At 30.0% G+C, this 13,996-nt stretch overlaps 1 pseudogene; it reads right to left on the bottom strand.

Moving 5' to 3' along the window:
* Positions 1-4,121: 4,121 nt before the first annotated feature.
* LOC107006321 lies at positions 4,122-9,762 on the bottom strand (annotated as a pseudogene).
* Between the last annotated feature and the right edge of the window lie 4,234 nt (positions 9,763-13,996).

The raw sequence follows: 13,996 nt of genomic DNA, 5'->3' as shown, positions 1-13,996 counted from the left end.
CTACTCCTCATATCCGCAACCATTTTTGGAGCATAGAGAGACAATAGGGTGAATTTCAACCCATAATCATGAACACCCAAAGAATCTTACTTAAGTGTGAGAAACTCACATACCTTGGCCTCTTTCAGTTCTCGAGGAACGAAACGTCACAAGAAGGTCTCCTCAAAACAAGCTCAACTCGCAGGTGGTGCATTCTCAACTCTACCCTTTTTCCACGTATCAAACGAAGTTCTAGAAACACCCTTGAGTTGATATGTAGCTAAATCAACCCTCTCAGTGCCAGAAACATGCATCACCTCGATTACCTTTTTCAGTTCCTCAATAAAATTCTCTAGATCCTCAGTAGGGCTCGAACCAATGAAACTTTGGGAATTTATCCTCCAGAACTCAAGAATCCTCTCAAAGTATCAGCCCTTTCCTGTCAAGCTCTTCTTTGCTAACCAACCTTGTTAGTCACAAGCTGATTTAGAATTCTAATTGTCTCTATGAATTCGGCATTAGTAACTTCTCTCTGGGTTGCACAGTATGTGCATTGGGTACCCCTTGTTCCTCAATATTCCTCCTAGCTGGCGACCCCCAAATTCTCTTCGTGGAGGTATGATTCTCTGAATCTATATTTTCTATACTACCTAAAGCATGAACTCCCAAACATGAATGTTGAATGACTATAATACCCCCAATTAAAAATACTTAACTTATTTGATTATATTATGTTAAAAGTTGATAACTTTTCACATTAATGGATTGTGACTTTTGTGATGAGTTATCACTCTTCCAAAGGGTTGTGACTTTTTTAACGGGGTGTGACATTTTCGATGAGTTGTGACTTTTCCAAAGGTTTGTGATTTTTTCAAAGGGTTGTGACTTTACCAAAGGGTTGTGCCTTGTTCGAAGAGTTGTTAATTTTTCAAAGGGTTATTTCTTTTTCGATAAACAATGACTTCTTGAAGGGTTGTAACTTATCGAATACGGCACAATCAAAATATATTCATACTACTATTTCTTATCTATAGATTGAGTTTCCTCCACTTTAAAACTACAATCTTTTAGTATTTATACACTTTTTCCTAAAAAAAATTCAACTGCTATTTGTTATAGATGATTAAGTTTGAAACGCAACGAAATTCGAAGTACCACATCAGAAAGAGTTGGTGAACAAATTGTAGCAAATCATTCATCAATTCAAACTCGTATTTTCTCCTGATAATTTTTATCACATACATACATCAATATTATTTATATTATTAATACTCTTTGATTAGCCTACATGTTTTATTCATTAAAAATGACTAATTTTCTATGAATATTCAGAACAATTTCTACCTTGATGTTTTTTCGGTCATAAATTACAATCATTCACTCCTTATAAATTTTTGGGGATTTCTTTTTTTGTGAAAATTTGAGACATTTAAAATTTTCAGAAATGATTCATCTCCAATCCATTAATATGTTTCCCCTAAGTTCTTAGCAATGGAATTTAGGTGTAGACTTACTATTAAAGAAGAAAAGATGAGAACAAAGAAATATGCAATTATCTATTAACTTTGCTTCAAACATAAATCTTCTATATAGACTGCGCGGGAATTTTGTTTCTTTTTCTTATTTTGTTTCTTGAATAATTTCTTTTGTGTTTTCATTCGAGAGAGAATTTATATACACACATTGTTGATAATTTTTTTAAGTAAAATAAATAGATACAGATGTGCGAGAGACAAATACAAAAATGGTACATAATTGGGGTAAGATATTTCTTCTTTGTATTTCCATTTCTTTTCTTTTTTTTTAAACATGAAATGAAGGATTTTCTTTCTAATTTTACTAAAATATCGGCCATCAAAATAGTCCATTGAATTAGTAGTTTTGATGTTAAGTCTATTGTTTCAAAAATAGATTTTTACTTTTACTTATAATATGATAATATAACCATGAAAATATTTATTTATAATAGATATGAAAGTGAAAATGAGCGAGAAAGGAAGTGATGGTTGCAAGAGATTTCAATCAAATGAGTCACTAGGGTGAATATACCATGAACATATATTTTTTCTCCTTCCATCTTATTCATTAGTTATGAATTGATCCACATATTTTTACATTTTTATATTTATATTGAGTATGAATTTCCTGTAATTTTGTGTTCATTTTGATAAAAGAAAATTTTAAGTCACAAGATACACTTTTTGCTAGCTATATACAAATGATAAGAAATTAGTGAATGATCATAAAATGATCTTAAACCAAATTAAAGATTCTATAAATAATACTTTAATTTTTTTCATCTTTTAATTTCTTAATTGAAAAACTCTAATGTTTTATATCATGATAGAAATATCTATAAGATACTAAATACAGTCATTAGACAATATCTATATGATATGTATGTGGAAACATAAAGAATAATTCTCACTAGAACTAATTATTGACGTAATATATTTTTCTCTATAACATTCTACTTATAAAACTATTGACATTCACTATATAACTACACTTTTGTTTTTGTAAAATTACATCTACATCATAGACTTATTCAAATATTAATTGAATAATAATATTTTGTAAAAGAAAAATCATGATATAATATTTATGACAATCGTTCTTAGTGTCATGCACATATTAAATTTCAAGTATGTACTTAAATAGTGTCCATCATTTACAGTAATAACCTCTAGAGGAAAAGTTATTGTTGACCGTTTTTTTATCATGACATTATTTTTCTAATTTGTTGGATAAGTTTGTTTACCAAATTCAGTAAATTAAAGAACAATACGATTTAATAATTACGACTTTCTTCCCATATTTAAATTTTTGAAATGCATTTTGAAATGTTCCAATGATAACTGGCCATTTTTGTCTTAAAAAAATTAACTCTATGAAAATCTATATTAATCATTTAAAATCTCTTGTCCAATTCTTTCAATTATAATTATTTACTAAAAAACTTTAATGTAGTAATATTAATTCTGTTAGACAACTTCGTATACATTATTATATGAAACACACGTGCAACGCACATGCCGTGAAACTAGTATTCAAATTATCACCAAGTCAAAATCTGACATTTAAATCACCTCCTCCAACTTCTTACTCCCAAATACACTACTAAAAAAGGGCAAAAAGAGTTCTGAAAAAAGAGACCTAGAAAGAGACCTCACCGGTTGGTCACTATAATGCATGTAACGTTTTTGTAGACACCTCATGAGGTCGCCGAACAGAGACCTCACGAGGTCACCAATAAATTGTCCAATTATTTTTAAAAAGAGACCTCATGAGGTCACTATTTTATTATTTTATTTAATTTTATATTTTAAAAAAGAGACCCCGTGAGGTCTTTATTTTATTTATTTAATTTGATATTTTAAAAAAGAGACCTCATGAGATCACTATTATATTATTTAATTTAATTTTATATTTTAAAAAAGAGACCTTATGAGGTCACTATGATATTATTTAATTTAATTTTATATTTAAAAAAAAAAGACTTCATGAAGTCACTACTATATTATTTAATTTAATTTTATATCTTAAAAGAGAGACCTCATAAGGTCACTAATATATTATTAAAGCTAATTTTCTATTTTAAAAGAGAGACCTCATAAGGTCTCTTCTCTGCATTTATTGAATAGCGACCTAAAGAGGTCTCTATCATGAAATTTACGGAAAATATAATGCAAAAAAAAGACCTCATGAGGTCTCTTTTCTGCATTTATAAAATATAAAATGTTAAATAGAGACCTCATGAGGTCTGTCATGAAATTTCTGGAAAATTTAATGCAAAAAATAGACCTCATGAGGTCTCTTTTTCTGGAAAAAAACTGGCAGCTAATTATTATTTTTGCGGCTTCTCATCACCTGTCATTTTAATTCAATACCCAAATCAAGCTTAAAGAGCTTTCAAAGATCAATTGAACCAATACATTTACTAAATATTCTCTTATCAACTCAATTGCAACTCAACTTCAACATAATTTATATTAAACAAAAACCAAGATATCCATAAGTTATATAATACATTGCAATTTTATCATGTATTCACAAAACAAATAATTTCCATCACAAAATTATAAAGTTAACAAAATTATCCATAAGTTAACTTAGATTATCTATCACAAGTCTAAACTTCACTAATGTGGTAGTGTGTTTGCCACATAATCATCATTTTCTTATCACTACTAGACTCATGTGTCATATTTCATTGTTGACCATACACTGGATATTGAGTAGGTTGAGATTGAGGAGGTTGAGGAGGGAAAGTGACATCACCGAAACAAGGGGGAATCCCTCCTGAAGCAAGTAATGCATCGAATTGAGCCTTAAGACCCACAAACTGTAATTCCAACCGCCTTTCCCTAGCTCAACAATCTTTTGCTCCATAGCAAAATATTTCTTCATCGATTCATCATGATATGAACTATTTAGGCCTTCAAACTCAGAAGAAAATTCACGAAAGGTTTTCTACGACATTCCATATGCATACCCATATCTACTCGGCCCACCGGTCAAGTCTAACCAAACTCTCTCAGCTTGTTCTTGAGTAAGTGGCATACCTCGATTTTCTTCCGGCAAAGTTTGTTGTAAATCCTCCAAAGCTTGAAGATATCGATTCTAAATTGAATTTTATTATATGAGAGTATAAATTTAGAAAAATAAGTAATTGTTTTTTTAAATTAGAGGCTTACATAGGTCTCTTTAGCTCGAGGTTCAACCTACACATTTGGATCTTCAGGATTTTTCTTCTTTCTAATGTGTGTTGCCTTAAATGCCTTAGCCTGAGTTAGTGGTCTTCCTAGTTCCTTTTCCTACATATAAAAATAATAAAGTTATAATCAAGAGTAATTAAATATTAATAGATAAAATATATAAAAACATAATGAAAAATGATACACACTAATTTCCCCCTCACACTTCCTTGACTTTGAACCCCACTTGTGTTCAGAGAACCACCCTTAGTAGATGATCTTGCCCCTTTACCGATCTCACTCATCTTCTTAAATCTTGGATCATATTTCCAATGCACAAGTAATTTTGCCCAATCCTCCGATAGAACCCAACTAGGTTTCTTATTATCTCTACGAGCTTTATTAAACAAACAAGCAAGAGTATGTGTAGCTTTCTTGTGAAAGTTTGCACATATTTTGGCCTCATGTTCCGGATGCCAAGAACATTTTTTCTACAATCAAATCATGATTTTTTAATTAATAAGTACTAATGAATACAAGTATTTTAATAGTGTTAAACAAATAAATTTGAATACCCTGAAGTCCAAAAATATTTGTCTTTTGAGATTGCTAGGGATCTTTCTCCATGTAGGATAAGCATCTCTATAGAGTTCTTTGATTGCCTGAGAAATGATCCTCACAGCATCATCTGGATTGAAATTGTAATACAATGTTTTAATAGTTACATGTTAAAAGCAAGACAATTAAATGATATAATCATAAACATACCATATTTTTTAAAAAAAAACTTACCTGTAGCCTTCAGGCTCGATGACAAGTCTATTATGCATATCCCTCACGCCAACTTGTGTATTGTCATGACCAGGTGTATCTGAATGATTTGTGGTAGGAGTGTTAGGCTCAGAACTATTGCCTTGAATGCAAAGACTCGACATCATAAGTAGTGAAGCAAATGATGATGATGGTTTTGAGTATGCAGGGTTGTGAGTATTAGTGAGAGAGACACTAGACGTTTGTCGATTATCCTTTGGAGGCAAAACACTGAATCCATGTGGGGTAGCATACCCTGATGTGGTTATCATCACAGGTACCTGAAGGGACGGCTGAGTATATTCCAGTGGTGGATGCATATAGGTCGAAGAAGGATTAATATGTGGAGGCACGGTCGGCCTAAAATAGCAATGTGGCGGAGTGTCTCTTGGGGGGAGAGATGTTGTGTTGTATGATCTTATATGTATACCTGTCGGTTGTCTACTAATTATACCTTCTTTATTTTATTTTTTTTCTTTTTGGGGCCATTATCAATTTCTTTATTCTTACATTTACAAGTCATCTAATTAATAACAAAAACATTCAAGTCAAATAAGGTTAGATATTGAAGATATGAGAGACAAACATCATCCCGTAGCTTATCTAGCAGTTCATCACTTTTTAACATAAAATAAAGCCACAAGCACAAGTACAAAATAATATGGAAAACAACATCCAACAAAAGGCACACGAGAACATATGAAGTTGAACTTATTGAACTAAGAATCATCTTTTTATTTGAACTAAAACAAAAGGCACACGAGGATAGATTAATAAATTACTCTCTGTATCATTAATAAATCTATAAAGCACTCAATACAGAGATACAAACAAAGAGGGACTGCAATTGTAATTATTAATCCTCCTCGTCCTCATCTTGATCTTCATCATCATACTCATTCTCGTCCCCATCCTCATCATCATACTCATACTCATCCTCATAAATTGTTGCATTTGCCGCTTCATTTGTTATTTTTTCCATATCAACCTCTTCTAATATAAGTTCACGATGCTATAAATCATTTTTTAATTCAACATCGACGGTGTGGTGAACACTTGATAAATCATCATTTTGGTATGCAACATCCAAAACGTTTTGAACTTCCACATGGAACATGGGTTTGGTTTTAATCACCACCCACCAATCAACTTTATTTGGACGCAATGGATTAGGAGCATAGTACACTTGCTTAACATTTTGTGCAATAATAAAAGGATCATAAGCTTCATATTCCCTTGTGTATTTTACTTCAATGATATTATGTTGTTTGATTTCTGTCGTACCTCTTTTTGGGGTTGGATCAAACCACTTGCATCTAATCAATACATTTTTTTTGTAGGACAACTGGAATACTCCATTTCTAAAACCTCCTTGAGTACCCCATAATAATCAACTCCATCAAGATTTCCATTACCACCTTTCACCCTATCTCCACTATTGTTAGTTTTTTTTATATTTGGAGTATTCTTCAGTAGTGAATTTAAAACCATTAACAACATACTTATTCATTGAGTAAGTCTTGATGGGTCCCTAAGAAATGTCCTTCAAAAATTGGTCAAATTGACCATTTTTTTTGTCATAAATCTATAAATATTTAAAAAGTAGTAAATTAGCATCAATTAAATATAATTTTTTTTAGTAAAAATAGTATTATTAAAATATTATAAGGCCTACGTAATCTTGAAACCACTTTGAGAAATGCTTAAATACTCTTTCATTTTCATATAAATGCACAAAGTAACTGTCAAAAAAGATTGATATTGAGTTAATTGTGTTGTCTTGTAATTACATATTTTAGTGCAAAAAATAAACTTAACAAATGTCTTAACTTGTGGGCAATTCAATAAGACATGTGTAGATGTAAACTGCAACTCAATGGCACTTAGATATCTCCTTGTGCGTTTTTTGAACCTTTGCCTGGTTGGTTGAAGAATTATAGTGTCTTCATAGTCTCACCACTATCGTCATGGCAATTGGGTCTATTTTGAAAGTATGACAAACTTCTTTTAAAGTAATAAGAACCAAAACTAGTTATCTCCCTACCATGATGGAATTGAATCATTGAGCCTTCAACTCTATGATTTTGTTTCATGCCCCGTTTAGACTTTCCAATAGTCCTACATTATAGATTTTTATCATTGATTTAATTAACATATTGATATAAAATTATTAATAGTTAAATATTTACATCTCATGGATACATCCAACTATATTGAACCGGGCCTCAGAGGCGTTCTTCATGCACTAGATGTACAAGAAGATGCTCCATTACATCGAAAAATCCAGGTGGAAGAATCTTCTCCAACTTATTTTTAATTAAATGAATATTTTGATCCATCTGAACTAGGTTGTCTTCCCTTAACGTATTAGAACACAAGTCCTTGAAGAACAAACTGATTTCAATCATAGGTTTCCAAATTCTATCGGGCAAGCCACTAAATGCAATGGGGAGTAATGTTTCCATGAAGACATGACAATCATGACTTTTCATACAATGTAATATTCCATGCTCCATATCGATACATTTTCCTAAATTTGAAGCATGTCCAGCAGACATCTTAAGTTACTCGGCCCATTCTCAAATTTTACGCTTTTGATCCATTCTAAATGAATAACTAGCCTTAGGCTTGAAGAACTTGTTGTTCTGTTTCTCTTGCAACCATAACTCTTTTCACCTGCAATATTCACGTAAGTCTATTCTAGCTTTAACATTATCTTTTGTCTTGCCAGTGACATCCATTACTGTGTTAAATAAATTATGAAAGTAATTTTTTTCAATATGCATGACATCAAGATTATGTCGAAGAAGATTGTCCTTCCAATATGGTAACTCCCAGAATATGCTTTGTTTTGTCCAGTTATGCGCAACACCATATCAATCAAATTTCTAGGGTTTGTTCTTTTGTGACCTTTGGAAAGTTTTGAACCCTCTCCCAAACTTGTTCTCTAGTCAAGATTGGAGGAGGATAACCTTGTTCAACATAATTCTTTCTGCATGCATTTTTCATACTCCTAAATTCATGATCCATTGGCAAGAACTGTCGATGACAGTCAAACCCAGAAATTTTACGACCATGTTTAAAAGTGAATGATTTAGTATTTTCCATACAATAAGGACAAGCTAACTTTCCCCCTGTCATCCACCCTGACAACCTTCCATATGTTGGAAAATCATTAATAGTCCACATTTAGGCAGCCCGCATATTAAAATTCTGCTTAAGAGACACATCAAATGTTTCAACCCCTTGAACCCACAATTGTTTCAACTCATCAATCAAAGGTTGCAAGTATACATCAATTGATACTCTTGGATTCCGTGGTCCAGGAATGACACAATTGAGAAATATATATGGACTAGTCATGCACATCTCAGGTGGTAGACTATATGGTGTTACAAATACAGGCCAACAAGAATATGGTGCAGCAGAAAAAAAATGTGGCATGATCCATCTGAACATAAACCCAATCTAATGTTTCGTGGTTCAACTGCAAATTGTGGATATGTTTAATCAAAATACTTCCAAGCCTCTCCATCGAATGGATGACACATAACTCCAGGTGATCTTCTATTTTCATGGTGACATCTCATATGAGGAGCTGATCTATTAGACGCATACAACCTCTTTAACCTTGGTATAAGAGGTAAGTAATGCATCGCCTTAATAGGAACTTTCTTCCCACTAGCAGCCTGCTTATAAATAGATTTTCCACAAAACTTGCACGATTCTAGATCAATATCATCCTTATATTATAACATGCAACCATTTTTACAACAATGAATTCTCATCGATGACCTTCCTAACTTTTATACCAACCTCTTTGCCTTATAGAAATTATCAGGTATCTCTAGATTTGGGTCAACTAAATCATGAATAAGGTCAATCACAGAGTCCATTTCCCCTTGAGGAACATTCCAGTCTGATTTGATACTTAATAATCTAACCGCAATAGACAACTGCGAGTGTGGACTCCCCTCATATAAAGGTCGACTAGCAGCTTCCAATTGTTCAAAGAAAATTTACATTCAACATTAGGATTTTCTTCAAACTTGATTAGTAAAATCAAAATCAGAATGCACACCAAAAGCATCTTGAACCATGTCATCCATTCTATAATTTTGTGCATTAGAATTCACAGTGCTTCTACTTTCACCAAGAACATAATGTTGAAATACATCAAAGTTATTATCAATTTCTCAATGACTAGTCCACACAGTGTATTCTTTTTTAAAACCATTTTGATTGATATGAAGCTCAACAATATCTGGTTTTTCATAATTCAAACATTGACATTTATTACAAGGACACTTAATCATACCACTACGTTGAAAAGGATCTAATGTCTTTGCGTACTCCACAAAACTAGTGACACCTTCTACAAATTCATGTCTTAGCCCCATTAGACCAAAATTAGTCATATTATACATCCAACTACGATCCATCTACATAAGAATCATAAAATTAAATTTGTCAAGCACTAGATTATGTAATAATTTACTGGAAAATAAATTGTAGCACTACTAGTAGGGATTGGCTAACGAGGCATTGTGAAAATGAATTTCACTTATTGACCTACTTAACAAATTTCTAAGTCTAATTAGTTTAGTTTTAACTTAATTCTAATCCTATAGTAACAAGTTTAACTTATTGACCAACTTAACAAATTTCTAAGTCTAATAGTTAGTTTAACTTAATTCTAACACTGTAGTCACAAATTTAACTTATTAACCAACTTAACAAATTTCTAAGTCTAATTAGTCTAGTTTTAACTTAATTCTAACACTATAGTTACAAATTTAACTTATTGAGCAACTCAAATTTCTAACTCTAATTAGTTTAGTTTTAACTTAATTCTAACACTATAGTCACAAATTTGAACTTATTGACCTACTTAACAAATTTCTAAGTCTAATTAGTTTAGTTTTGACTTAATTCTAATACTATAGTAATAAGTTTAACTTATTGACCAACTTAATAAATTTCTAAGTATAATTAGTTTAGTTTTGACTTAATTCTAACACTATAGTTACAAATTAATCTTATTAATCAACTTAACAAATTTCTAAGTCTAATTAGTCTTGTTTTAACTTAATTCTAACACTATAGTAACAAATTTAACTTATTGACCATCTTAACAAATTTCTAAGTCTATTTAGTTTAGCTTTAACTTAATTCTAACACTATAGTCATAAATTTAACTTATTAAACAACTTAACAACTTTATAAGTTTAATTAGTTTAGTTTTACTTTAATTCTAATACTATAGTAACGAGTTTAACTTATTGACCAACTTAACAAATTTTTAAATTTAATTAGTTTAGTTTAAACTTAATTCTAACACTATAGACACTACTTTAAATTATTAACCAACTTAAAAAATTTCTAAGTCTAATTAGTGTAGATTTAACTTAATTCTAACACTATAGTTACAAATTTAATTTATTGACCAACTTAACGAATTTCTAAGTCTAATTAGTTTAGTTTTAACTTAATTCTAACACTATAATCACAAATTTAACTTATTAAACAACTTAACAACTTTCTAAGTCTAATTACTTTAGTTTTAACTTAATTCTAATACTATAGTAACGAGTATAACTAATTGACCAACTTACCAAATTTCTAAGTCTAATTACTTAAGTTTTAGCTTAATTGTAACACTATATACAAATTTAACTTATTAACTAACTTAAACAATTTCTAAGTCTAGTTAGTCTAGATTTAACTTAATTCTAACAATATAGATACAAATTTAACTTATTGACCAACTTAACAAATTTCTAAGTCTAATTAGTTTAGTTTTAACTTAATTCTAACACTTTAGTCACAAATTTCACTTATTAAACAACTTAACAAATTTCTAAGTCTAATTAGTTTAGTTTAAACTTAATTCTAACACTATAGTAACAAGTTCACCTTATTGACCAACTTAATAAATTTCTAAGTCTAATTAGTTTAGTTTTAATTTAATTCTAACACTATAGTCACAAATTTATCTTATTAACCAACTTACCAAATTTCTAAGTCTAATTAGTGTAGTTTTAACTTAATTCTAACAATATAGTTCCAAATTTAACTTATTGAGCAACTTGAAAAATTTCTAAGTCTAATTAGTTTAGTTTTAACTTAATTCTAACGCTATCGTCACAAATTTAACTTATTAAACAACTTAAGAACTTTCAAAGTTTAATAAGTTAAGTTTTACCTTCATTCTAATACTATGGTAACAAGTTTAACTTACTGGCCAACTTAACAAATTTCTAAGTCTAATAAAACTTAATTCTAACACTATAGTCGCAAATTTAACTTATTAACCAACTTAACAAATTTCTAAGTCAAATTAGTCTAGTTTTAACTTAATTCTAAAACTATAGTTAAATATTTAACTTATTGACCAACTAACAAATTTCTAGGTCTAATTAGTTTAGTGTTAACTTAATTCTAACACTATAGTCGTAAATTTAACTTACTAAACAACTTAACGACATTCTAAGTTTAATTAGTTTAATTTTACCTTAATTCTAATACTATAGTAACAAGTTTAACTTATTGACCAACTTAACAAATTTTTAAGTCTAATTAGTTTAGTTTTAACTTAATTCTAACACTATAGTCACAAATTTAACTTATTAAGCAACTTAACAAATTTCTAAGTCTAATTAGTTTAGTTTTGACTTAATTCCAACATTATAGTCACCAATGTAACTTATTAACGAACTTAAAAAGTTTCTAAATCTAACTAGTTCAGTTTTAACTTAATTTCTAATACTATAGTAACAAGTTTAACTTATTAAACAACTATACAAATTTCTAAGTTTAATTAGTTTAGTTTTACCTTAATACTAACACGATAATCACAAATTTGTCATCAATAGGATCAACTAGTGTTGGTACTTATGCTTAACAAATATATTATTTCTAAATTTAAAGCTAAGTGTCAACACTAGATGGACACAAATTGATTTTCAAAGAAAATCAATTTTGTCATCAATAGGATTAACTAGTTTGGTACTTAAGTTTAAAAAATAATTATTTCTAAATTTAAAGCTAAGTGTCAACACTAGATGAACACAAATTGCTTTCAAAGAAAATCAATTTTGTTATCAATATGATCAACTAGTGTTAGTACTTAAGCTTAACAAATAATTATTTCTAAATTTAAAGCTAAGTGTCAACACATATTTAAAGCTAAGTATCAATATTAGATGGGTACAACACAGATTATAGAAAACAATTGTACTTTAACTTTATTAAATTTAGAATTATCATACCTTATCTCCTACTTTGATTAAAGAAGAAGTATAATCTTGTATCAACTTTTTTAGATGTTGAGCTTCCTTAGTGGATTACCAAGAAAAGAGGAAAATAAGTTAACACTAGAAAAATAGAGTTTGAATTTGATACATTCTTTCTTCTAAATCCTTTTAGAATCCTTTAGGGAACATGTGAATTAACATATAGCGCATTTGCATATATTACCTAATCAAAAAATGCATAAATAAAACAGCAAAAACTATCTTGAGGTTTTTCATTGATCTCCTAAGTAGTGACAGTAAGCTTTTGAAACCCCCTGCTTTTCCACCAACCCAAAATAATAAACAGAAAAGAAAAAGAAATAGGGAAGAGTACAGAAATTACATTAACTAATTAATAAAAATCAAGAAAACAAGTAAAGATAGAGACTATGAGGAAGAAGGTAATATAACCAACAACACTAACAAATAGGTCCAAATTTGCCACCTCAAAGCCGTGATGAAAGCCCTACCTGAAACACAAATCATCAATCATGATCGCTTGTTTACGCCACCTCTTGCAGCTGTTGAGGCCGACTGTTAGGAGAAGATGAAGGGCAGGAGAAGATGACTAAGAGAGGACGTTGAGAGAGAGAGAGAGAGGAGTAAGAGAGGGATAAATTAGACTAGGGTTTTCATTTTTTTTTTTAAGAGACCTCACGTTGTCTCTCATATTTTAATTTTTTAATTAACCAAAATTTATTTTTAATTTAACAAGTAGAGACCTCATGAAGTCTCTAAATTTGTGGAAATAAGACTAAAAAATTAAAGAATTAAAATAAGTCATTTATAGAAAAATATAAATTCTAGAAATTGATCTCACGAGGTCTCTCCTACTTTAAAAAAATTAAAAAATTATTGATACAAATAGCGACCTCATGAGGTCTCTTATTATCGACCTATTTTTGAGGTCTCCTTTTCTAGGTCTCATTTTGCCCTTTTTTTAGTAGTGATAGAGTTCCCCATAATTTCACTAATCCCAAATTCCAAACTTGAAATGTAGGAGGAATAAAATCACTAAACTAATTAGTTTTAAAAAAAAATAAGAATGAACACATTAGTTTTAAAAAAAACAATTACCAAAAAGGAAAAAGAGCAAAAGAAAATTTTTTTGAAGGAATACATGGATACCCAAGAAATATAGGTAAGCTAATTATGGTAGGGGAAGATGAGAAAAAGATTTGAAATTTTAAAACTATTCTTAATAAAGCTTAAAAA

Source organism: Solanum pennellii, chromosome 12, assembly GCF_001406875.1.
Source record: "Solanum pennellii chromosome 12, SPENNV200".
NCBI lineage: Eukaryota > Viridiplantae > Streptophyta > Magnoliopsida > Solanales > Solanaceae > Solanum > Solanum pennellii.
The sequence above is the reverse complement of the archived record's forward strand: the minus strand, read 5'-3'. Positions and strand labels throughout refer to the sequence as shown.